This window comes from Cavia porcellus, unplaced genomic scaffold (genome assembly GCF_034190915.1).
Source record: "Cavia porcellus strain 051 isolate PalLab524CR breed Dunkin Hartley unplaced genomic scaffold, mCavPor4.1 scaffold_32, whole genome shotgun sequence".
In the NCBI taxonomy this organism is placed as follows: Eukaryota; Metazoa; Chordata; class Mammalia; order Rodentia; family Caviidae; genus Cavia; species Cavia porcellus.
Genome location: NW_026947515.1, coordinates 31,380,520 through 31,408,429, shown reverse-complemented (window position 1 = coordinate 31,408,429; position 27,910 = coordinate 31,380,520). Strand labels below are relative to the sequence as shown.

Below are 27,910 nucleotides of genomic sequence, written 5' to 3'. Positions count from 1 at the left end.
AGGCCATTTATGACAAACCAACAGCCAGCATCATATTAAATGGCCAAAAATTGAAAGCCTTTACTTTAAAATCAGGCACAAGATAAGGATGTCCTTTATCACCACTCCTATTTAATATCGTACTGGAAGTACTAGCCAGAGCAATTAGGCAAGAAAGAGAAATTAAAGGGGTAAAGATAGGAAAAGAAGAAGTTAAATTATCATTGTTTGCAGATGACATGATACTCTACATTGAAGACCCCCTAAACTCCATTGAAAGACTCTTAGATACAACAAATAAATTCAGTAATGTGGCTGGATACAAAATCAGTACTCAGAAATCAATACCATTCCTATACACAAACAACAAAATCACAGAGAGGGAAATAAGAGAAACTGGACTATTCACATTAGCAAGCAAAAAAATGAAATATTTAGGAATTACTCTTACGAAAGAAGTGAAAGACTTATACATTGAAAATTATAATACACTGAAAAAGGAAATTGAAGATGATCTCAGAAAATGGAAAGACATCCCTTGCTCATGGATAGGAAGAACAAACTTTGTGAAGATGGCCATTCTCCCAAAACTGTTATACAGATTCAATGCAATCCCAATAGAAATACCATCAACATACCTTATAGATCTAGAGAAATCACTCCTAAATTTCATCTGGAACCAGAAGAGACCTAGAATTGCAAATGCAATTCTAAGCAGCAAAGACAAAGCAGGAGGCATCACAATCCCTGACTTGAAGTTATACTACAAAGCAACAGTAGTAAAATCAACATGGTATTGGAATCAAAACAGAACTGAAGATCAATGGAATAGATTAGAAGATAGAACCACAACTATAAACACACTCAACCACCTTATCTTTGATAAAGGAGCCAAGCAGTTTTACTGGAAGAACGACAGTCTCTTTAATAAATGGTGTTGGAAAAACTGGCTCTCCATTTGCTGAAAACTAAAGCTAGACCCATGTCTATCACCATGTACTAAATTAAAATCTAAATGGGTCAAAGATCTGAATATTAAAACAGAAACACTAAATCTATTCGAAGACAAATTGGGTAGAAACCTTGGAGACATAGGAGTAGGTAGAGAATTCATGAACTGGACTCAAACCGCACAGGAAATACTTCCCAGAATCAATAACTGGGACCACTTCTTATTAAAAAGTTTCTGCATGTCAAAAGAAATCTCCAGCATAGTGAAAAGGAAACCCACAAACTGGGAAAAGATTTTAGTGAACTCTCTCTCAGACAAGGGACTCTTGTCTAAAACATATAAAGAATTAAAGAAACTCAGACCTCCAAAATTCAAAGATCCAATCCAAAAATGGGCATCTGAGATGAATACACAATTCTCAGATGAAGAAATGCAAATGGCAAATAAATACATGAAAAAATGCTCATCATCATTGGTCATTAGAGAAATGCAAATTAAAACCACACTGAGATACCATCTCACTCCTGAAAGAATGGCCAGGATCAAGAAAACCAACAACAAATGCTGGAGAGGCTGTGGGGAAAAAGGAACTCTCCTGCACTGTTGGTGGGAGTGTAGACTGGTACAGCCTTTGTGGAGGTCTGTCTGGAGATTTCTCAAAAAGTTGGGATTGGAAATACCATTTATTCCAGCTATTCCACTTCTAGGCGTATTCCCAGAAGAACAGAAAGCATCATACCATAGTGATATATGTGCACCTATGTTTATAGCAGCACAATTTGTAATTGCCAGATCTTGGAAACAACCCAAGTGTCCATCAACTGAGGAATGGATTAAAAAGTTGTGGTATTTCTATACAATGGAGTATTATTCAGCTATAAAGAAGGATCACATTGAGATATTTATCAATAAATGGGCGCAGCTTGAGACCATACTCATAAGTGAAATAAATCAATCTCGCATGTGTGAATACTGAATAGTTTCCCTAATGTAAGTAATGATTCAAATATATAAAAATATGTGGTAATCATGATTCCCCATTATGTGGCCTTGAAGCCTTATAAAATTTTCACTCATTAATTAGAAAGACTTTATTCTGGGCTTCTTGATATGAAAATATTTGAAGCTATAGTATATGAAGTTTTATCCAAATATTTCAAGGAAAAAGACAGACATGGTAACTACTATTAAATCGGGTTATTTGGTGGTGAAGCACGAGGTTGCTGAAACAGTCATGCTTTGACCTCTATTGTTATATTGTTATGTCCTGTTTTAACTCAATCTCTCCCTTATTCTTTAAAAAAATTATTTAGTTATTTCTTATGTTTGTTTTAATTAAGGGGAAAAATTTTTAAAATTAGGATATATAATAGTAACTCTTTTTGATTTCCTATTAACTTGTTTTGAAGTCCTGTAATACTCCCACGATCTTGTTTTGACTGATTAGACTCTGTTCCATTCTGTATGATAGTATCAAGTTTGAGGGTATAGGCAACTACTTTGAAGGCAATAAGATTCACTAAGATGCCCATTCTGGTTTGACTATTGTCTCCTTTGGAAGTCCTGTAATGTTTACTATGCCTAAGTTTTATTGGTCTTGTTCTCTACTGTTTTGTCCAACTTTATAATATCTAATGAGATAGACAATTCTCTTTAAGGAAACAAGAGACACCGTTGATAACCGTTGTTGATAACCTTGTACTCTGTTCTACATCGTGTGCTATGTCTATCCTTGGTTTTGACTGACAGCTTTGTTTTGCCATATTTGACTTTATTCTCCCCCCCAAAAAAAAGTAATAAGAACTAAGGAGTAATAAAATCCAAAATGTGTAAATTTTGTTGTAAAAAAGAGAGGGGAAAAAAAGAGCTCTAACGGATATAACAGCAAGTGTGTTTAGGGGTGTTAAATAGCTGACTATATTAATGTTTTTGGATCATTGAACACAGCTGTTTGCAGTCTCTCTGTTTGAATGTCCACTTTGTATTCTTTGATACTGTGATTTGAGCATCTATTTCCAAGATGATAATATGTAATCTATTAACAGGTGATTTCTTACTGTTATGGTTTTTGTTTTTGTAGTTCTGTATTATGTGTACCCTTACACTGCTTTGTTTTGTTTTGTGTTTTTCTCTTTTTCCTCTTAAATAAAATTTTAAAAAAAATTAGTTGGATCTTCACAGAGCATAATCCTCTTCAACAATTAATATGTCTGTTGAGATCTTGTAGTCCCTATTTTAGGGACATATTGATCTTTTAAATTTTAGAAACAAAATATAAATTTGTAAATGCATTAAAATAGTTTTTCAAGAAGGGCACAATAAGAATTTTTCATTTCAGTGTGTAGCTTTAAAGAGAAGACAGGGAAGTTGTCTTTTTTAACGTTTCCTTAAGCCACAAATATTGGCACACTCCTGGCTTTAAAAAAAAATCCATCTCAAGTAACAGAATAAACATTTCCTCAAATCTTTTGGTTCATAGCTTATGACAACAAATGTCAGTTCTGTAGGGTCCAGTTCCCCAAAGTCAACCACTTATATCTGAGACAAACAACAGGGTCATAAATATAGTTTCAGTGTCTGAACCATCCATAAGGCCATCTCAAACTCCATCCAAAATTTTTGATCATTTCAAAAATTTTAGCTGCCTTTTTTCTTAAATTCTGATTGGTAAGAATCATCCACTGTCTTTGAAGGAGGGGTAAATTTTTAAATAAAATTTTAATTTTGAGGGAGATGGTGCATGTAGTATATCAATAATTGTAAAGAAGTAATTGATTTAAAATGTACAAGTAATTCTTTGAGTGAGTACCTGTAACATTGGGCATATTTCATTCTCAGTTGATGAATATTGGTATCTGACAAACCATTTGGAAAGGATAGTTATAGTGAGTTTAAGGAGAGTAATATAAACTTAATTTAGCACAATGGTATTTGTTAAATGTGACAAATCCTACTTTTAACATCATCTTACTGAATTTGAAGTTATATATTTAAATGCTATCTTAAATACATGTATGTGGATGTTTTAAATAAATATTCAGTGTAAGTTTTGTCTTTTGAAATTTAATCAATTCATGGAAAACAGGGTAAAGATACAGATATAAAAAACAAGTGAAATAAATAATGTGGAAATGTTTGTAAAGATGATGATAATATAGGTGCAAGAAAAATAGCCCAGGCAAAAATATAGTGATACTTGGAACATCCACAAAATCTTTTTGGAAGAGCTAGTTTTTAAAAACTCACTGTTCAAACAGAATATAATAAAAAGTACTATCAGAGAAATAGGACAATCTTAGTGGATTGGAAAAATATTTTATACAATAAAATATTAAAATAATGGTATCAAGTAGGCATTATTTTAAACAAAATATTTTATAAAATTTCTGAGTGACATTATAGAAACCCATGTGAAGTACTTTTTAATTGCCAGCATTTCCGATTAAAGGGCACCCACAAACACTTGCATTATTGTATTCAAGGTTAAAGATTAGGATTGGTGCATCATGGGCTATGAAGAGCTCCTGTATCTAAATGATGGCTGGTGGCAGTGGGAAGTAAAGAAACATTTTTATTTCTACCTGTTTTTCATTTTTCCTAACTTTATAATAGCTGTAAATTGAGATTATAAAATAATAAACACTGAGAACAATATGAAAATGTTTTATCAATGGGAAAATTAAGATAATATATCACTATTTGGGAAACAGTGCAATTCTAAAATATAAAATGAAATTTGATTCACATAAAACAAAAAGCACTACAAAATGTAAATGCAGGATGGCTTCTCTTTCTAGTCCCATAAACAAAAGTAGTTGATCTATTTCAAACCCAGTATCCTCCACGGTACACTGATTAAATAGCTCTAAATTACCCATGACTGTTTTACAAAATGATCACCATGACATCAACAGCACTTATTATGCTCTGTTTTGTTTGTAAGTACCTATTCTGTTTGTAAACTGTTAAATAGGCAGTGAAGTCCTTGCTCTCTAAGTTGAGAGATGCAGAAAGAGAATCCTTTTTAAAGTCTTTGAACTCTTCCACATTGTGATGACTGTACTTACAATATTAAAATCATATGTGAAGCACACTAAATACTCTTGCAGAGAGGAGCTGAAAGAAAATTAATAAGATCAACAAAATTCCCAGTTCATAATGGGATATGGAAAAGTGGAATCATCAATAATTCACAGTAATGTTAAGGGCAATTGAAATTACAGTAAGGGTTCTAGGAAGAGAGCCCTGTAGAAGGCAAGAAATATGGTCCACCTTCTTAGGATGACAGGGCGCACAGTCAGCCATGGAAATGAGAGGATCAGGCATGGTATAACAAAAATAACAAATTCATAATCTTTAATTTTGTGCAAAAATTGTAATCCTGTAAGCATACAGTGTATGGAATAAGCACAATCAAGGAAAAAAATTTGGCATGGTAGTGAACTGAGCTAAATTCATAAAGCTAACTTCAGGTTGTAAGTCAGAAATAAAGCCAGTAATAAAAGTTAATTGAATTCATTCTGTCTGGACTTGGAAGATGTTCTTGGAATACTGAACCCTGTACTTACTAAATTGCTAAAGTACTGTTCCTGGTACAATAGCAGCTCAGAATGATTACTGTATGAAGAATGTTGTCATAAGAATACTCTCCAGGCTAACTTTTAAACACACAAGAAGCAAATGACAGAACAAAAAAAAAACCCAGCCAATATTTTACCCAGAAAAAACAGAAGGCTAAGGCAAGTGTCTGAAAAGTTTGATATTCTGTATTGTGGAAACCTGTAAAAATATTGAGAAAATTTTTGTTTTCAAATTGTATCAGTGCTTCTTTTAACCTTGTTTTAGAGATGCTTAGATAGTTATTTAGTTACTATTAGACAGTGTATGATCTAACTGTTCAGGAATTCTGTCTCCATGCCAAATAGCAGAGCCTTATTGACACCTTGGTTTCATCAGGCTTCCTTATAGTAGACACAGGTTTTCTTCAAAATTCTCAACCCATGTGTCTGTAACCTGATGTTATGGTTAATATATTGGGACAATTTGAGAAGTTTAACCAAGCGAGTCAGCAGGGGTCAGGCCCTCACTTTGTGAACATCCGGAGCCTGTGCAAGAGGTCACAGGATGGTGTGAGTGCCACATTCCCCAAAGGGGTGGTAGCATGCTTATATATAAGAGGGAAGAAGAGAGGCTTGCTGTCCTTCCCTTTTAGCTCCTGTTGCGTTTGCTTTCTTCTGCCGCCATGAATTGTGGCCCCAGAGCTATGTGTCACTCTGCCTTGGAACCAGCTGATTACAGACTGAACCCTCCAGAAACCATGAGCTAAATAAACCTTTCCTTTATTAATTTTGGATGTCAGGTATTTTGTCCCAGAAAAGAGAGAAAAGTAAGCAAGATACCCAATAAAAGCAATCTAAGACCCTGAATACAAAGCCAAAACTTCTTTTATCAACACAGGTGGGAAACAGAAGAACATTCACAAAGGTCCACGCAATCCTCTGTGTCATGGAAGGTGTGATGGGGGCACTGGTGCTGTGTACCTGGGAATGGTAGCTTTAGATTTCATTCACAGGAGACTGAGTTGCTACAAAGCTTCAGGTTGGGCCAGTTCTCAGATGTGCTTAAGATGCACACAACATATTTATTGGTGCTTTACAACCACTTGCAGAATCAGTGGTGCATTCAGAATTCATCATAAGAAACATCTAATAATCAGAGACTTGCTGGTAAACAAAAGCAGAATGTTCATACATTTCAGTATTTTATACTCTTTCATCTTTCTCCATATTTAAGCTAGTAACAGGAAAAGGTTTGTGGTTTTTTGGAAGAAATTTTACTTATTATACCATTCTGCTTAAATAGTTTATAATTTTTAAAAATTACTTATTTCTGTTTAGTGTGATATGCACAGAAAACCAATTGTATGGCCAACAGAAGGTGACCAATATTAAACTTCTAAAGATATCTCCAGAATACTTTGTCAAATCATTATGTTTTATCATTTAAAGCCTATCAGTAACTATACAGTAGATATAAATTTGAAATAATAGTATTAGAAATACTGACCAAACCATCTAAAGTCCCTCTTAAGTAGATATAACTTACTTATAATAATATATGCCAGGAAAGAGTGATAATTCAGTATATCACCATATATCTGGGTATATCTGACAAGATGTATTTTTCCTCCCTCAAAATTACTTGCCATATTTTTATGTTAAAATATTTGATCTTTCTAGTGACTCCACATCCATAATCATATGGCTACTATTCATAATATGTTTTTCACTTTTCTCTTTCTCCTTTGATTTCTTCAAAACAGGCTTTACTCTGATTATTCTCAGTAGTACTAACATTTATTATTGATTGGTATACAACAGTAATGCTTATAATACAATTTTATAGATAAGATCACTGAATTGTTCAAGGGTACAGATAATTGCCCAGTGCAACAAGTGCAAAAGTAAGCCAGTGATGCTCCAAGGAGAAGCAGAGCTTTCTTGGAGGCCAATGGACCACACTCTTCATTGGCTTACACGCACCCTCCTCTCAGCTTCTGATGACTCATTTTCTCAAGTTTCATTGTTCAGTTTTCTTCCACTTCATCTCCTTTTCCTGATTAAATGCCATGACGCTTAATATGGGAAATCAGAGCTCTGTGACTGCATTTGTCCTGGTGGGGTTCTCAGAATATCCACATCTCCAGCTACCCCTCTTCCTGGTGTTCCTGACCATCTATGTGGTCACTATGGTGGGAAATTTGGGCATAATTGTGGTCAGAAAGATCAATTCCAAACTTCATACACCCATGTACTTCTTCCTCAGCCATCTTTCCTTTTTGGATATTTGTTACTCCAGTGTGTTTACATCCAAACTGTTAGAAATCTTGGTTGTGGAAGACAGAACCATCTCCTTCAGAGGATGCATGACACAGTTTTTCTTTGGCTGTGCATGTGTGTTTACAGAGATGTTTATGCTGGCAGTGATGGCCTATGACCGGTTCATGGCCGTCTGTAACCCCCTCCTCTACACAGTCGCTATGCCACCTAAGCTCTGTGCACTCCTAGTAGCAGGGACGTACATGTGGAGTGGATTGTGTTCCTTAGCAATCACATATCTTCATAAATCACTCTGGCTGTGAATGCTCTGCCATCCTCTCTGTGTTCTGTTCAGACCCTTCCTTCAGCCAGATGATATGCTTAATAATTTCTATAGTCAGTGAAGCTGGCAGCCTCCTGAGCACTCTGGCCTCCTATGTCTTCATAGTTGTGTCCATCACCAGGATGCCTTCCAAGGGTGGACTCCAAAAGGCTTTGTCTACTTGCACCTCCCACCTGACTGCCATCAGCATCTTCCATGGCACCATTCTCCTTCTCTACTGTGTGCCCAGCTCCAAGAGATCCCAGCTGCTGATCAAAGTGGCAACTGTGCTTTACACAGTCCTGGTCCCCATGCTGAATCCCCTCATCTACAGCCTCAGGAACAAGGATGTGAAAAACACAGTCCGTGGGCTGATCAGAACCATACTGCATTCTAAATCCACATAGTTCAAATAAATGCATGTTTACTTGTGTCTTAATTACATCTTATGTTTTCATATATATTTTTGTTGATACTTTAGCTTTATATTAATTTATTATTGTATGGTAACTGAGATTTTGAAAATGCCAAGATTTTAATGTTTAAAATTACTTATTACTTGCTATGATTTGATACAAATGTATTACTCTTTTATCGATTTCATCTGAGTTTTGGCAGGTCCTGTGAGGACAGCGTCTGTCTTAGGTCAAGGACCTCATTGCATGAACCCAACCAGGCCTTACCAGTCATGGGCTTGCAGAACAGCAGTTGGTCCTGTGCCTGTCTTAGGTGGCCGTTGGAATTAACATGCATGTCCTAGTTGCCCGTCTCTGACTGCCTGTCCATTGCCCCAGGGCAGTCAGGCCACATCATCATATGGGCCACTCGTGGGAATTCCTTCCCTGTAGGTTTGTTGATCTGCCATCTCCAGCTGATGATAGTGTACCTGAATGGGCTTTGCCATAAATGCATCTATCTGGTTATTAATGAACATCATAATCCTCTGAAAAATACAAGACTCACAGAAATGAGAAACAATAGGTCAGCTAGGGGACCCAAAAGGGGGACTAGGTAAGGGAAAAACTCCCCCCCCCCAAATCAAGGAGAAGGGGTTGACAGCCATTTGTTGGTGTCTCTGTATGGAGTCATTCTCCTGTGTCTTGGAGCATGCCTTGTATAACACTGGATGCAGTCTATTTGGCTGGTGTATGTTCCTCCAGACCGAGAAGAGCCTCTTCCGCAGTCATGGGGTTCTGTGCATGGCTGTCAGTAATTGTAGTCTGTTTGGCAGGGGTCGAAATTCACCATGGGTGTGGTGTGGCTCAAGAAGGCTGACTAGGCAGCATAAGCCTCCAGGGAGATGTGTCACCTGTAAGAGAACACAGGGGATTGTGCCTCAGGAAATAACATTATTCCTGGGCGTTACATGGGGTCTTTTGAAGAACTGTCTACTTGCTTTATGAGGCGTTCAGGTAGCCATCTAGCTTCTCTATCTTGTTGAGAGTAAACACACACTGAACCTCGTCCCCAGATAAGGACTGGATCAGGGCCATTCCACACATTGGTTAGTGGGTCTCTCCATAAAACAGATGCAAACCGTGTTTGAGTCTGAGTATGCCAAAACCGAGATGCTGCGGAGCAGCCTGAAGCATCCAGGGTCAGAAAATTTAAAATAAAAAGAGCATGTGAAAGGACATTTCTAGGGGACCCCTAGGTGGGGTACCATGTCTCCCTTTTTATTTTATCTATGGTGAATTTAAGAGAACGATGTGCACGTTTAACAATGCCTTGTCCCTGAGGATTATAAGGTATACCTGTAGTGTGGAGGATATTAAGGCTCTTGCAAAATTGAGCAAAGGAGGTACTGGTATAGCCAGGGCCATTATCGGTCTTGAGCTGTTGAGGACATCCCAGAACTGAGAAGGCTGACAGCATATGGGCTATAATGTGTCTAGCAGCTTCTCCAGTCTGGAGAGTGGCAAAAATGAAGCCACCATAAGTGTCAATAATGACATGTACATACTTTAGATTGCCAAACTCATTGAAATGGGTAACATCCATTTGCCATAAGGCATTAGGAATTAAACCTCTAGGGTTGACTCCTAGGTGTTGAACAGGTAAGTGGATAGCACAAGATGGGCAATTTTTTACAATTTGTCTGGCTTGCTCACGGGTAATTTTGTAAAGAAGGCGGAGGGTGTGAGCATTGAGGTGGTGTAGCTGATGGGCTTGTTGGGCCTCAGACACCTTGGAGTCCTGAGCCATAAAAACCTGTGCTCGTACAGCAACATCAGCCAAATGATTTCCTTGGGCAAGAGGCCCTGGGAGGTTGGAATGAGCTCGCAGATGACCGATAAAGAACTTATGACGCCGAAGCCATATGAAGCATTGTAATTGTTTGAACAGATTTGCAGCTGGGGAAGCATGACATATAGTAGCAACAGTCTCTAATAATGGAACAGACTGGGCAAGATAAGCACTGTCAGTATACAAATTAAATGGTTGGTCAGAGTAAGCAGCAAAAGCTGCAAGAATAGCTTCTAACTCTGATAATTGTGCAGAGGAAGTATCTGCCTGGAGGGTAGAAACATTGTCTTGAGATACATAAGCAGCCCTTCCAGAGGATGAGCCATCAGTGAATAAAACCAGGGCACCCGGAAGGGGTTGTGAAGCTGTGACTTTAGGGAATATAAATGAGTGACGATTAGCAAAGTCAACTAGCTTATTTGGAGGGTAATGATTGTCAATAGTCCCTGAATAGGAAGCTAAGGCAATAGGCCATACTTCCGTACTCTGAAGTAGCCAATCTATTTGGTCTTTTGTAAAAGGTTGAATGATAATGTCTGGTTCTTTGCCAAAGTAACATTTTCCCTGCTTTCTACCCTGGATTATTAGGTCTGAGACAGCTTGGAAATAAGGCAAAAGTGTTCTTTTTGGAGAGAGACTGGTAAATGGACCCACATGAGGGGAGCTTGTTGCCAGAACACTGCTGTAGGGCAAAGCTTTGTATTAAAAATGAGAAACTGTAAAGGCTCATTGTAGTCCATAAAGGAAACGGTTTGTTGAGCAATAGCCTCTTCTGCTTTACTGAGCGCTCTCCTGGCATCAGGTGTAAGCTCTCGGGGGGAAGTTGGATCTATGTCTCCCCGAAGCAGCGCATAAAGGGGCTGTAAATCATGTTTAGTTAGTTTTAAAAATGGTATGAGCCAATTAATGTCTCCCAATAGTTTTTGGAAGTCATGAAGTGTAAAGGAATAGAGAAAAAGCAATCTTTAAGATCTATGACAATTTTTAAAAAATCCCAAAGGAATGGCACTGGGTGAGGGGAGGTCAGGCTGTAGGGGCCCCATTAAGACCATTGTCTTATTTATCGCCCTAAGGTCTTGTAGCAGCCTCCACTTCCCTGACCTTTTCCGGATAACAAAGATAGGTGTGTTCCAAGGGGAATTACTAGGAACAATGTGGCCTGCATCTAACTGGTTCTGCACCAGCTGCTGTGTGGCTGCAAGCTTTTCAGAGTTAAGGTTGTTTCTAAAGGCTTATATGAATCCCCAATTTGCCATGGAGGCACAGGGAGTGGCGGGCTGCCATCCTGGGACCTGCTGATCATGTCAAAAGGTGGAAGTGGTGGCAGATCACCATGTATGAGGACCTCTAACAGGCCATCATTCTCTGCATCTGAGAAATCAGAGGCTTCAGATTTTTCTGAGGATGGTTTTGAGGTAGATTTAACAGAGTCGCGCAAGGCAGCCTCACCCAGTGCAACTGTCTCCTCAACCTGAGGGTCTGCATGCCTCTGGGCAAGCAGCTCAGAGATTAAATTTCAATATGTAAAGGTGGTCACAGGAACCTTTTTTGGACCGAAAACTCTATAATAATCTTTTAAAGCATCTCTTACTCTATTCCACCTCTTGGTATCTATAGAACCCTCTAGGGGGAACCAAGGGCAAACCTTATGAATAAATTGAAAATACTGCAATAATTTTTGTTCCAACCCTTATCTCTCTTGTCTTTCATGCCTTTATAAGGCCTCCGACGAACACTTCGTGTTCGCTCAATACTTGACCCATGTCGGGGAAGGGAAATGGGGTTGCCGTTCACTCACCGTGACTCGGGCAGGACGTCAGGTAGTCGTCTGCGCAGGTCTCGGCACTTGATTTAATGTCCTGTTGCTTTAAGCTTTAATTCTTGATTCAGTTTACTCATTCCTCGGCCGAGGTCTCTGATTCAATTTGCTTTCACTTTCAGTTTAAGCCGGCTGTCTCTCGAACGGCTCCCTCGTTAACTTCTCCATGCCAGGAGCCCCCACGTTGGGCGCCACTTGATCCGGCCTGCAGATCAACAAGTTCAGAACTCCTGGAGGAGAAACGGGGATTAAACAAAAGACATGGGGGAGACAAAAAGAGACGAAGGCAAGTTGATGTAACCCAATCAAGCCTCCGGTTTATTCAGAAAATAATCACACCTTTTATAGGCTAAGGGCGGGAGCTGGGACAGGAAGAGGTTAAACAGATGAATACAACAGGGTTACCATCACATCCAGATAAGTGACGTAAGCAGAAGAGGATTATGGTTAATGTAGGCAGACGCAGTGCCCATAGGAGAGAGAGAGAGAGACATCGAGGCAGCAATGCCTGTCACTCGGCTCCCTACAGCTTTACACAGTCCTGGTCCCCATGCTGAATCCCCTCATCTACAGCCTCAGGAACAAGGATGTGAAAAACACAGTCCGTGGGCTGATCAGAACCATACTGCATTCTAAATCCACATAGTTCAAATAAATGCATGTTTACTTGTGTCTTAATTACATCTTATGTTTTCATATATATTTTTGTTGATACTTTAGCTTTATATTAATTTATTATTGTATGGTAACTGAGATTTTGAAAATGCCAAGATTTTAATGTTTAAAATTACTTATTACTTGCTATGATTTGATACAAATGTATTACTCTTTTATCAATTTCATCTGAGTTTTAGAATGAATTACAGCAAAACCTTCCATTTTGAATAATTTTTGGCAACTATTCTGCAAGATGAGCAAACATTTCTAACAAATTTGACTTGCTAAACTGGTGATGCTCTGCACTACGTGTAGTACATGATGCTGAACAGCACATGATAAAAACAGAGCCGTTGGTTCTGCTCTTCTTTCCTATTCACCTCTCTCTGTCTCTGTCTGTTTCTGTTCCTGCCTCTACTTCTGCCTTGCACTTTCTCTGTCTCCAGGATTGTGGGTGTTTGTCTCCCAATAGCAAGAGTTTATGTAGGAGATCTTAACTTCACAAGAGGAAGATGAGATTAGAGAGATAAATAAAATATGGGGAAAAGTGCAAAATTTTGTAGATAAACATCACCCAATTAAGGCTGTAATAGAGTGAGTGATGAGTCTGTTTAACAATAATACAGTGTCACATTTTCATGAAATATTCAAAAAGAGGCAAAAGCAAGTGTCATTGGGTAGAGTCCTTGTTAAAGTTTCACAGAAAGAAAAGAATTCCATTGATCCAATAAGTTACAGTGACTCCCTTAGTGACAGTGAAAGTCATCCCATGCAATAACCCTCCTCTTTTTTGTTTCCTGCATAACAGTCATAAAAGTTTTCAAAGGTAAGTGCAGGTTAATTGTTGATTTTTCCTTATTATATTGTGTTATATTGTTACAGAAAAATCAATATCAAACCAAATGGAGGACATTTTGCACCAAGGAATTAGAAGTCAACTGTTTATTACACTAGTGGGCTGTGTGGTCCAATTCACTAGCCAAGAACCAGCTTTGAGTCCAGTTTAAATACAGTTTACAAGCAGAAAAAACAAGGCATTACAGGGCTGGTTATGTGGATGGAATTAAGTCATATATTGTCAGGCAAACTAACTTCCAAATATATTTGCTTAAAAGGAATTATCATAACATAGGAACATACTGGGGAAAGCAAGTGAAGTATCTTTGTCTGGGTTATTTCACCCCAACCAAAGTACTTGAAGCCAGTTAAGAAGCAATATATCTTGTTAATTAGGAGAAAAATAAACTGAGAATGGTCAAATTAGCACAACAAATTGTCAAAAGAAAAGCAGCTGGACCCAAACAGTCAAGATTGACTGAATCTAATAGGTTGTTAATGTGACAGGCAGCAGGAGCGTAGACAGAGGCTACTCTTTGATTTTAACTTGCTGTGACATGTCTATAAGTTTGTTCTTCTATAACTATGCCTTTACTAATCATATAATTTTTTTCTTACAATGTTATAGTATGGTAATAATTTTATATGAATATTTTTGCATTATGTAACAAATCATCTGAGTTTCCATTATTTTTTATGGAGAAATTCACTTTAATATTGGACTTGTTTTCGACTATAGGTGTGCTTCCTGGAAGGATTATGCTCACAAGCCAAAGTTTTGCTGTGTATTTCCATATTGCCCTACTGTACACGATGGAAGTAACAATAAAGAACAAGAAAGTTGAATATAGAAATTAACTTCTTATATTATGGTTTTCCTTTAAATTGTGCTTAGTGAAAGTTCAATGAATACAGACATTTGCCTTTATTGGATTCATACTTTAGACCATATAGCTCAATAGTTATTTTGTTTCACCTCAATACTAGCATTCAAGTAGAACAAGGACCTTGGGTTTATATAAGGAAAACTTGGACTGAATTTAAGCAAACCAGTTTTCAAAATATTAGCACTATCTACATACATCTCTCATTTTTATTATATTTCAATAATAGTTGTTAATAGGTTTCTACTCACTTGCCATAATGCTCATGCTACCTACTGATACAAGACCATAATTATTAAACTTTACCTTTTAATCACACGTTCCCCCTGTGAACGATATCTACTCCTAACCTATAACTGATATTCTCTAGTTGCTTTAGAAAAGAGGAAACCCTTACATATTAAAACACTAGTTTATCACAAAGTAAATCACATTGGTTGCATCTCTAAAATCAACTATCTCCTCATGTTTCTGTTTCTTTTTGATGAGCTATAAATTAGGCTTTAGTAGTTCGTACAAAAGCATTCTCCCATGTCCTGTGAACTTCTATAACCATAGATTATTCAGTTTTTAAAAACGTATTATCTGATTGTTTCTCTAAGTAATTATCAACTGTTTTCTGTTCCAAAGTTATGATCTACTTCTTTCTCTCCAGTACTATTGTCAGGCCATATGATTACTTACTATGGAATATTTCACAGTAGCTTTACTGGAATGTTTATGAGTATCGATCTGAGTTGCTGTTTGCTATGTTCAGAAATTTGTTTCTTTTCTAGTAACTTTAGAAGTGACTTTTAAAATATGGGTCATTTATAATTATTTATGAAGAGTTACAGACTATGAATATTATATTTTGGGTCATTACATATAACACAAAGGTTTCCATATTTTCCTTCAGTTTTCACTTAAAAACCTTTGATACCAAGTCAATTTAATGTCATCTTAATCAAATTATTCTCTTTGGTTTTTTACTAGCCTGTCCATACTTATTTATCCTTGCAGTCAGAAAGACAGTCTCCTCTGTTAAATTCAAGGCATCATTTTTTGTTCATCTTTTCCTCGGCATTTCTATTCATCTTTGTAAAAGGCTTGAGGGTTAGGACTATGATAGTGTCCTATTTTCGGAATTACTGTTTCCTTCTCATTATCTTGTTTCACTGGGGCAGAAAAAGGTTTTACTTCAGTCAATGCAAACTGAATGAATGTGTGCTGTGAGTTATTCCATGTGAGTAGCCTTAATTGCCTCTTCATAGTTTGATTCTTTCCTATACAAATAATGAGCTAAAAGTTTCTCCCCTCGGGTTCTGAAATGCCAACTTGCCCATAGATAAGTTGCCATGTATATGTTTATCACTGTTATCATAGCACACTGAAACAGTCCTTCTTTAAAACAGCATCACAGGCAATAGCTTTAAAGTACAGTTAGGTGTCCTGTTGCCACTTTTTTCCTACTTGAATTTGTCTTCCTGTTGTATGCCCATCATAGTGTCATAGATACTCATCTTGGTTACTTTTCGCATTGCTGAGATAGAATACCCAGCATCCACAAATTAAAGGAGAAAAGATTTATTTCAGTTTTCAGTCTGAAGATGTTTCAGTGCATGCCCACCTGGCCCCAAGGCAGGGTGGCCTGGCAGAAAGGCTTCTCAGAGGAGGAGCAGTCCATGGTGTGGCCAGGCAGGTAGAACACAGGGAGCAACCAGCAGCAGTCCGCCCGCTTTCTGCCCCCTTTATGTTCCATCCCATCTACAGCCCTACAGCTTGGTGCATGCACAACCAGGGTGACACACCCCTAATGCCAGCATCACACCATTCATCCCAGTATCTCACCCTTAATCTCAGCATCACACACTTAATCCCAATATCACACTGTAATCCAGCCATCTTCAAAACTCCCTACCTATGACTGCATGAGGCTTTGGGAGGACATCTAGATACAAAGCATAACAATACTTCAGAATTTATCTCATGGTGTATTTACCTGATGACATACATTACATTTTTCTTTTTTTCATTGTTGTTAAACTTGCTTCATTATTTTAAAAGTTGTGTTCCAATGTATAGGGAGCTGCTACTACTCCATCTGGGTTCAACAGTCCTGACATGTTAGATGTCCTGACATGTTTCCTTAAATTATGATGAAATCATATAACATGAGTTTTCTTTAATAGTCTATATTAACATGTTCAACATGGGACTGTACACCCATAACTGCCACATCGCGCAGCTTCTACCCCCTGGCAGGATTGTCCTATGCTGCTGGATGTGACAGTCATACATGTACCTCGAAAGTTCAAGCTGTCCCATGGGCAAGTAATACAGGCACCACAAGTGAGTCAAACTTGTGGAATCTGTAAAACTTTCAGAATACAGAAAGTCTTTTTATTAGCCAGAAATTGATGAAAACATTTATATTTCATTTTTTAAGACTGTAAATAAAACCCAGCATAAATGCCAGGAGACAAAGATTCAAAATATAATACAATGACAAAAAATCATCATAACATGCTCATTCATAATCCAAAGACTTTTTCTGAGCAAAACAAAAGCCCAAACATAAACTGAGTGATGTGGAAACTTCAACTGAGTGAGGGCAGATACACACAGAAAAAAGCACGGCTGGGCACGGCCGGGATGATTCCCGAGTTCACCCAGGAGAAGAAAACCGTGTTCCCACTTCTCCGAGCGCAAACCTTTCTTCTTGGTCTCTCTCCTTAATCTGCCTTGGTCCGGGCTATATGCACCAGCAGCCTGCAGGAAGGGTCCTTGCACTGCCTGGGCTGCAGTGCTAAAGAGGACAGCGCCACCAAGAGCCAGGAGCAGGGACTGCGGAAACCCGGGTGGAGGGAGCTCTACAGTGGCCAGGGTGGGGACACAGAGGCGCTCAGGAAATCCCGGAGTCGCAGAGGGATACAAGGGGCACAGAGACACCGAAAGAGAGACCGAAATACAGGAACTTGGCACGTGGGACACCCAGATGGATGGAAGTGGCCCGAAGAAACAGGACGAACGAATGGACCCGAGGACAGGCGGAAATAACCGAGGAGACAAGAAGGGACCCGAAAGACATGGAGGGGCCAGAGACAGGGAGGGACCGAAAAATAAAGAAATAGAATTGGGGGGCTGGGGATTTAGCTCAGCGGCATAAGCGCCTGCCTTGCAAGCAGGCAGTCATGAGTTCGATCCCTGGTACCGATAAAAACAAAAAAGACCAAAAAAAAGAAAGAAATAGAATCGAAACCTTGCACAAAGAACTGAGGAGGCGCGGAAAAACGAGGATGAACGAAAGGTCCCGAGGCGTGGCGGAAAGGACCGAAGAGGCGCGGAATGTCCCGAGGAACCAAGCCTGGAGTGCCAGAACCGCAGGAAGGTTCATGGGCCTGAGGATAAACGAATGGACCCGAGGCCTGGCGGAAATAACCGAGGAGACAGAGGGTCAGCAGGACCATTGGTGACCATGCAGCAGCGGGAAAATTGATGCCGCGGGGCTGGACCCCAAGGACGGGCGGGGACTCCGGAAGAGGAGCAGACCTGGAGCCCGGGAGAACTCTGGAGAGGCCAGTTCTCGGAGAGACGAGTGGAGGAAGCGAGGACACGGGGAGGAGCCCGGGGAGGATTTCACTATGCTGGAGATTTCTTTTGACATGCAGAAACTTTTTAATAAGAAGTGGTCCCATTTATTCATTCTGGGAAGTATTTCCCGTGCGGTTTGAGTCCAGTTCATGAATTCTCTACCTACTCCTATGTCTTCAAGGTTTCTACCCAATTTTTCTTCCAATAGATTTAGTGTTTCTGTTTTGCTATTCAGATCTTTGATCCATTTAGATTTTAATTTAGTAAATGGTGATAGGCATGGGTCTGGCTTTAGTTTTCAGCAAATGGAGAGCCAGTTTTTCCAGCACCATTTATTAAAGAGACTATCATTCTTCCAGTGAACCTGCTTGGCTCCTTTATCAAAGATAAGGTGGTTGAGTGTGTTTGTAGTTGTGGTTGTATCTTCTAATCTATTCCATTGATCTTCAGTTCTGTTTTGATTCCAATACCATGTTGATTTTACTACTGTTGCTTTGTAGTATAACTTCAAGTCAGGGATTGTGATGCCTCCTGCTTTGTCTTTGCTGCTTAGAATTGCCTTTGCTATTCTAGGTCTCTTCTGGTTCCAGATGAAATTTAGGAGTGATTTCTCTAGATCTATAAGGTATGTTGATGGTATTTTTATTGGGATTGCATTGAATCTGTATAACCGTTTTGGGAGAATGGCCATTTTCACAATGTTTGTTCTTCCTATCCATGAGCAATGGATGTTCTTCCATTTTCTGAGATAATCTTCAATTTCTTTTTTCAGTGTACTATAGTTTTCCCTGTATAGGTCTTTCACTTCTTTCATAAGAGTAATTCCTAATTGTTTCATTTTTTTGCCTGCTGGTCTGAAGAGTGTGGTTTCTCTTGTTTCCCTCTCTGTGATTTTGTTGTTAGTGTATAGGAATGCTATTGATTTCTGAGTATTGATTTTGTATCCAGCCACATTACTGAATTTATTTATTGTATCTAAGAGTCTTTCCATGGAGTTTAGGGGGTCTTCTATGTAGATTATCTTGTCATCTGCAAACAATGATAATTTAACTTCTTCTTTTCCTATCTTTACCCCTTTTATTTCTCTTTCTTGCCTAATTGCTCTGGCTAGTACTTCCAGTACTATATTAAATAGGAGTGGTGATACAGGACATCCTCGTCTTGTGCCTGATTTTAAAGTAAAGGCTTTTAATTTTTGGCCATTTAGTATGATGCTGGCTGTTGGTTTGTCATAAATGGCCTTTATTATATTGAGGTAAAGACCATCTATTCCAATTTTCTGTAAAGTTCTTATCATGAATAAATGTTGGACCCTATCGAAGGCTTTTTCTCCATCTATAGAAATGATCATGTGATTCTTACTTTTGGCTTTATTGATATGGTGGATTACATTTATTGATTTATGTATGTTGAACCATCCTTGCATTCCTGGGATGAACCCCACTTGGTCATGGTGTATAATCTTCTTGATGATTTGCTGCATCCTATTTGCCAATATTTTATTGAGGATTTTTGCATCTGTGTTCATTAGGGAGATCGGTCTATAGTTCTCTTTTTTAGTTGGGTCTTTCTCAGGTTTTGGTACTAGAGTAATATTTGCTTCCAGGAATGACTTAGGAAGGATTGCTTCCCTTTCAATTGCATTGAATAGTTTGAGGAGTGTTGGCATTAGGTCTTCTTTGTATTTCTTGTAGAATTCTGCAGTGAATCCATCTGGGCCTGGGCTCTTCTTTGTAGGTAAGGACAGTTACATTTTCAATTTCATTAACAGAGATTGGGTTATTCAACAGTTTTACATCCTCTTGATCTAGCTTTGGTACTTCATATGTTTCTAAGAATCTGTCTATTTCTTCTGTGTTATCAAACTTTTGAGAGTAGAGGTTTTCAAAATAGGTGTTGATGATCTTCTGTATTTCTATTGGGTCTGTAGTGATTTCACCTTTTTCATTTCTTATTGCATGAATTTGAGCTTTTTCTTCCCTTTTTTAAATAAGGTTGGCTAGGGGCTTATCGATTTTATTTATTCTTTCGAAGAACCAACTCTTTGATTCGTTGATTCTTTGGATTGTTTTCTTAGTCTCTATTGTATTGATTTCTGCTCTGATTTTTATAATTTCCTCTCTTCTTTTTGCTTTGGGCTTGACTTGCTCTTCTTTTTCTAGCTGCTTGAGGTGTAGCATCAAATTATTTATTTGTATTCATTCTGTTTTCCTCATGTGGGAACTCAGTGCAATAAATTTTCCTCTCAGGATGGCTTCCATTGCATCCCACAAATTCCAGTAAGTTGTATCTGCATTTTCATTTTCTTTTAGGTATTGTTTAATTTCTTCTTTAATTTCTTCTGTGACCCACTGATTACTCAAGAGTGTGTTATTCAGTTTCCATGTGTTTGCGAGATTTTTGCAGTATCTTTTATCATTAATTTCTCATTTCAGAGCGCTACGATCCGATAACATGCAAGGGATGATTTCAACTCTTTTGCATTTGTTTAAATATGTTCTCTGAGCTAAGATATGGTCTATTTTAGAGAATGATCCATGCACTGCTGAGAAGAATGTGTATTCTGATGTTGATGGGTGGAACATTCTGTATATGTCTATCAAATCCATTTGTTCAGGTGTGATTCAGTTCTGTTATTTCTTTGCTCATTTTCTGTCCAGTTGATCTGTCCCTTGGTGTCAATGGCATATTAAGGTCTCCTGTTATGATTGTGTTACTGATAATTTGAGTTTTCATTTCTGTTAATAGTTGTTTTATATAACTGGGTGCTCTGTAGTTTGGTGCATATATATTTAAGATAGTTATCTCTTCCTCTTGGAGTTTTCCCCTTACGAATATGTAGTGACCTTCTTTGTCCTTTATGGCCATTGTTGGTTTAAAGTTCTCGTTGTCTGCAAACAGAATGGCTACTCCTGCCTTTTTTGTGATATCTGCTGCATGAAGTATTGTTTTCCATCCTTTGACTTTCAGTCTGTGAGTATCCTTCTGGGTTAGATGGGTTTCCTGTAAACAGCATATGGTTGGATTTTGTTTCTTGATCCATTCTGCTAGTCTGTTTCTTTTGATTGGTGCATTGAGACCATTTACATTAATGGTTATTACTTGCCGGGCGCAGGCACTCAACACACCCCGCCTGGGACGATAAGACCACGTAGGCTTCCGCAATGCGTTACGTCCCTCTCTAAATTAGCCAACCCGTGCGCACCTCCTGCTCACTCCGTATTCGCCCCGTGCCGACTCTGTGGCAATCCCTGATTGGCCACAGCTGGATATATTAGCCAGAGCCTGCGTCCCATTCCCGCCGTGCTTCCTCGTGGCAGCCTGTGATTGGTCACGGCTGAATATATAAACCAGAGCCCGCGTAAATAAAGCGGCAGTTCCTGTTACCCACAAGAGCGTCCTCTGTCTCATTGGGGGGCTGCGCCGGTCAATTAGTGTTAAATGCTAGTTTATTGTTGACATGATAGCTCTCTGCTGATGCATCTTTATCTTTCTGTTCTGTTTAATTATCTGCTTTGCTTAGTGGTTTTTTCCTTTGTGTATCTAAACTGTCTTTCAATATTTTTGCAGGGTTGGTTTGGTGTTCATGAAGTTCTTCAGCTGTTCTTTGTCATGGAAGTATCGTATTTCACCATCTATTTTAAATGATAGTTTTGCAGGATATATCAGTCTAGGTTGGAAATCATTTTGCTTTAGGATCTGGAATACTTCACTCAATGCTCTTCTTGACTTTATTGTTTGTGCTGAGAAGTCTGCTGTGATTCTGATAGGTTTTCCTTTATAAATGATCTGTCTTTTCTCTCTGACAGCTTTTAATAATCTATTCTTGTGTTGGATTTCTTGGATGGTGATTATTATATGTCTGGGTGTAGTTTTATTTTGGTTATGACTATTTGGAGTTCTATGTGCTTCACTGATCCTGATGTTAGTTTCTGATCTCATGCTTGAGAAATTGTCAGCTATTACTTCTCTAAATATCATCTTGACATTCTTCATGTTGTCTCCTTTTTCATTAATCCCTATCATTCTTATGTTATTTTTCTTTGCATCATCTTGCAGCCGTTGAATTGTTGTTTCCTGATTCCTTGTTATTTTTAAAAGATCTTTCCTTTCCTGTTCACTAGCTGCAATCCTGTCTTCAAGGTTGGAAATTCTATCTTCACTTTCATTGAGGCAGTTTTTACAACTTTCAGTGGAGTTTTTTATTTCCTGTATATCTCTGTGCATCTGCATTATGTATTCCGTTTGTTTCTTATATTGCTCTTCTAGGGATTCTATCTTTTTGTTTAGTTCCTCCAATTTTTTATCTGTATTTTCTTTGGATATATTCAGAATCTCTTTCATTTCCTTTATCATTTCTTCTTTTACCTGGGAGATTATTTCGAGTTTGAATTTCTTTAAAGCTTCCTGGAGTTGCTTGTTAATTTCAGTAGCTATTGTGTCCGATATTTGAGGTGAATGGCATATATTTTCTTCTATATACATTGCTCCTAGGGTTTCTTGAGATGGGCTGGAGGTTTGAGGTTGTAATTTGGTCTTTCGTTTTGTCATTTTCCTATATTTCTGTGTTTCAAGTGTTATTTAAAAGCTTCCTCAGGGTCTGTTGGAAATCCCCTTCTATGTTTGCAGCTCCTGAGACTCTGGCACCCCGGCCACCCCAGTCTACCAGGCCTGCAGAACCAATGGCCCTCCCCTGCCTGCCTAGAACACTGCAGTTCCAGACAAGCTCGGCCCCAGGGACACCGTGGGCCCACCTGCCTGCTGGAAGCTCCACAGCTCTCCAATCGCAGCAGGGATGCGGAGGCGGATGTAGACGCCTCAAACCCACCTCTCCACCTCACTGCACCTGGAAGCCTGAAGGGACCCAGGGTCTTCGGAACCCGCGATGCTCCACTGCCCGCCTAGACATCCACAGTCCTCCAGACATGCGGGGAGGCCAATGCAGGTGCCCCTTATCCGCCCAGCCCCCCTCCGCACACGGAGGGCGATGCACGGGAGTCCCAAACAGGCTGGGCTCCAGGGACAGCGCAGGCCCGCCCACCCGCCGGAAGCTCCACAGTTCCCCAAGTGTAGCTGGGATGGGGAGGCAGAAGCAGAGGCCTCAAACCCACTTCTCCACTTCACTGCCCCCGGAAGCCTGGGGGGTCCTGAACAGTCTGGGCTCCGGGCAGAGCCCATTGAGCACCCACTGCAGGCCACGGGGCCTCTGGAACCTGCGACTCCCCCCCCTCCCCGCTGAGACATCCACAGTCCTCCAGACACACTGGGAGGCTGATGCAGGCGCCCCAGATCCGCCCAGCGCACCAATGGCGAGGTGCGGGAGTCCCAAACAACGACTCAGTACATTCTTGAAAATCTCATTAAGATGCCCTGTTCTATTATAAGTACACTTGGAAAAATTTCTATTAAAGAATGAAGACAAAATATATAACAAAACATCGGCCTGCTTGTATTTCAGTATATTATGAAAGTGTCTTTTTATCTGTTTCAAAAATTTCTATTCTATTTTTATAAGTACTTTTGCATTATGTGATGATTATATTCATCATGGATAGTTGTTATATAATCTTAATGATTTTTAATCCCCTTCCTGTTCCTTCCTCCTCCCCTCCTTCCATTCCTTGTTCACTTCCTTTTTGCAAAAGATAGATCCCCCTATTTACTCAAAATGTACTACACAGTATAGGATAGATACATAATGCAAATTTAAAATCAACTATTATTTGCTTTTCAGAATCAGTTATCTGTAATAGACTTCCAAAACATTCAGTAGGTGAAAAATTATACAAAACAAGAAAGATGAGAATACCCTTAGTTCAAGAAGGATATTGTCACAAATTTGATTTTTTTTTACCTATAGAAATTTTCAAATAAAAAAACAAATATTAAGGTCTGTGGATACTGGTACTGGTATGATTGAAAGTTCCTACCAAGTAGTCACTTGTATGTTTTTGATAGATTAACACAAATAAAAGCATTAGGAGCATCAGCAAGCCAACTAAAGTCAAGAGCAGTTTCTAGAATCATAGGTGATATGACTAGAAACATATATGTAGCCCTCTGCAATCTTAGCATTCAACACAATGTCTAGAAGAGAAGGCCTAACTTCGACTATTACACTGACTAATTTTGAGAAGACTCAAGATGAGTTCGTATATCTAGTTGTGTACCTAAAATGAGGGAGGCTGTAAGCTGTTATTTTACACTTGGACCGTGGTGATGCTTCTGAGAGTGCTCTCCTAGGGTCACATTTCAGTTTTCTCCAATAGTTTCCACAAGTGACTGTGTCACTTGTCCACTTTGCTGCATTTCTTACTGACCTACAGTACCATTCTCATTATATTAATTATTCTTTGGAATTCCACCTAGACTTAATGAGTAAATACAACAATAAGTCCATACAAGTTATTTCCGTGGATGTAAGTTACTTAGGTAAAATCTGGCAGTTTTAATCATTTATAAAAAGTAGGACTTGATCCCGGTTTGCATTTTATTTTGAAAAAATTTACACAGGAAATTATTTTTTCAACTGATAAGAAAACTGCATTTTCCTCTTAAGGTAAATAAGTCTGTTGAGAAATATTGTAAGCTTATGCACAAATTTAACAAAATCATAAAGAACTGATAATATTTACAGTGTCTTCATAGCAAAACAGCACAGAATGCAGGACAGGACAGGTATATCATTAATATAAACCCCATTTCATAGGTAACATTTTTAAAAGATATGGTCTATCTGTGACTTTTGTGAGATGTCATAAGATTATACATAGCCATGCAGTAACTCCTTTAAAAATACATTCAAGAATAAACTATTTCAATGAAAGAGACATTGTAGTAGTTACTGTTAATTACGGGTTGTCTTCTGATGAAATACTGTGTTGCTTACATTGTTCTGTTCTATCTGCTTTGTTATGTACTGTTTTGTCTTAATCTCTTTAAAATAAAGTAAAAAATAAAAATATATTCAAGAAATTAAATACATCCTAGTCAAATTTTTATTCATGCTGACTAATCTGAATATATTAAACATATGCCCACAAACCCAAACATGAACACACTAAAAGACTCACTGACTTATTAGCTCAGTATGACCTTACTACCTTCTTTGCTTTATTTGTGGTAAATAGAATTCCTTTCTCATTTAAATGTATTTGGAATATCTCAGCCATTTCTCTTTTCCATGGCCAGGTTTTACTAGTTGTCTGTTTGTTTGTTTTAATAAAAGCATCCTTCAACAAATCCTATTGTGGCTTTGCAATTATCCTCCTTGAAACTGTCTTAAGAAATTTACTTTCTACCTTGTGCCCTTTTTATCATTCTGTCAACAATGGGTTTTACATCATGCAAGGGAAGAGTTATATCTGATTCCTACATTTGTAACACATAATTCTGTTTTTAGAACATAGTCAATTTCAGGTTTCTTGTAAATAATAGGAATGTAATTAATATTTATTGAATTATACAGGATATGCTACATGATATTAATGTTGTAAACTATGCTGTTATACCAAATCTGTAGATAAAATTAAAGATCAACAGAATTACTGATGTTTGCTACAAGTAAAAGACATAGCCCAGGTTACTGTCTTGAAAGCAAAGTCTTTCTGTTCAACTTCACAAAACTAACTCTTAATTTTAATAGTGTCCTTAAATCAGCCTCTATGAAAAAGATATGTACGTCAAAGCCAAAATGAACTGGAATTCCATGCTCAATAAGGAAGGGATTTAATGTCCATAAATTTGCAGACTGCCCATCACATCCTTTCTCAGACTGTAAATCGGGTCAGCATGGGGATCACCACCATGTAAAACACAGAAGCTACTTTGATTGCATGCCTGGAGTTCCTGGAGTTGGGCTCACATTAGAGGAACAGGATGGTGCCATGGAGGATGGTGATGGCCTTTAGGTGGGAGGCACAGGTGGAGAAATTAATTTTTACTAGCGAGATTCATTGACATACACATTTTTAGTTATTCTGACAGTGTTTAATACTTTGAAATTTGTGTTTCTGTAACACTCTTGCATATATATATACATATATATATATATATATTCAATTTAATATTCACCTGACATTAAAATAAGCCTTTTTCTCTCTTATTTCTTCCCAAAGTAATACAGAGTTTCTCAATTGCTTTTGTTGACCTGACTAGTGTTGGAAATGCCAGAGGGAAACTGCACCACAGTGACATATTCCTTCTCCTTGAGCTGTCAGATGTCCCTGAGGTGCGATGCCTCCTCTTCCTGCTGTTCCTTCTCATCTATGGAATCACCCTCCTGGCCAATCTGGGCATGACAGCACTGGTTCAGGTCAGCTCCCAACTCCACACCCTCATGTACTTCTTCCCCAGTCACCTGCCATTTTATAAATTTCTGCTACTCCTCAGTCATCATGCCAAAGATGCTGGCTAATGTCTTAATGACAGAACCATTTCTTTCCTGGGATGCATGGAGCAATTTTATTTATTTTGTACTTAGGCATCCCTGAAGCCTTCTTCCTGGCTGTGATGGCCTGTGACCACTTTGTGGCCATCTGTGACCACTGCTGTACATGGTGACCATGTCCCAGAAGCTCCTTGTGGAACTGGTTGCTTGCTGTTAGCTCTCTGTATCTGTGTGATTCACCTGTGCTCAGCCCTTGAGATCCCCTCCTACAAGTCCAATGTGATCGACCACTTCTTCCGTGACCTGCCCTTCTCTTAAGTCTTGCTTGCTCCAGTGTCACCATAGGCGAGGTGCTGCTGCTCGTGGTGGTAAACTTCAATGGGATGCTCACCATTGTGATTGTCCTCACCTCCTACTTGTTCATTCTCATCACATCCTGAGGATGCGCTCAGCAGAGGGAAGGCACAAAGCATTTTCCACCTGCACCTCCCGCCTCACAGCCATCACTGTCTTCATGGAACAATCCACTTCTGGCGATAATCTGGATGCTGACAAGGTGACCACAGTGTTCTACACTGTCATGATTCCCATGCTGAACCATCTGATCTGCAACCTGAGGAACAAGGATGTGAAAGAAGCTCTCAGGGAAGTCCTGGGCTACAAAATATTTTCGTAGAAAATGTAACATTTGAAGACCTCAGGGCTGTAAAGGAAAGAAGGCATAGGGTGTGCTCTGGGATAAGGAGGTGGCATGAAGAGCAATCAGCTGTGTATTTAACAGTGAGCCTTTTTGATTCATTTTCAGGAGTCTTCAATTTACAAAGTTAGGAATGAGTGTTTTCAAAATCTAAAGTCTTATTTTTTTAATCTTGAAAATTAATATGCATAAGGGCACTATTAAGATTCAGAAATTTCATTTATTGTAAGTTTTCATAACATTAATCAAGAAGTCACAATAATCACCGTTTTTAGTAATTTTAAAGAAACTTTAAGAATCAAATTCTAATGAAAAACATTCCTCTGTCAAAAAGCTTATACATGATATGAAAATTCCAGATTTGCATATATACTACTAATTGCTTTTTCTTGTTTGCTTTATCCTTGTGATAGTTGCTGCAACACACAGAGTTTTGGGAAGACAACGTATCGCCTTAAGTAAAAAACGGTGACAATAATAATTGTTATTTCACAAAAACCTCAAGAAAAATTAATTATATGATATCTACAAGGTGCTTAGAATAATCTTTTTACTGCAACTCATTTTTTTGTCTCTGTGTCTCTGTGTGTGTCTCTCTTCATCATGAATTATTTAGTAAACTTTTTTTTGGTACTGGGGGTCAAATTCATGACCTGGTGCTTGCCAGGCAGGTACTTATGCTGCCAAGCTAAATCGCTGGCCCTAGTAAACTTGTAAGTGCCTGCATTTCTGATTC

The 27,910-nt window shown here is 38.6% G+C and overlaps 2 pseudogenes; both read left to right on the top strand.

Moving 5' to 3' along the window:
* Positions 1–7,559: 7,559 nt before the first annotated feature.
* On the top strand, positions 7,560–8,478 carry LOC100720220 (olfactory receptor 1165-like; annotated as a pseudogene).
* A 17,775-nt stretch (positions 8,479–26,253) lies between these two features.
* LOC111755449 (olfactory receptor 5L1-like) lies at positions 26,254–27,153 on the top strand (annotated as a pseudogene).
* The last annotated feature ends 757 nt before the right edge of the window (positions 27,154–27,910 follow it).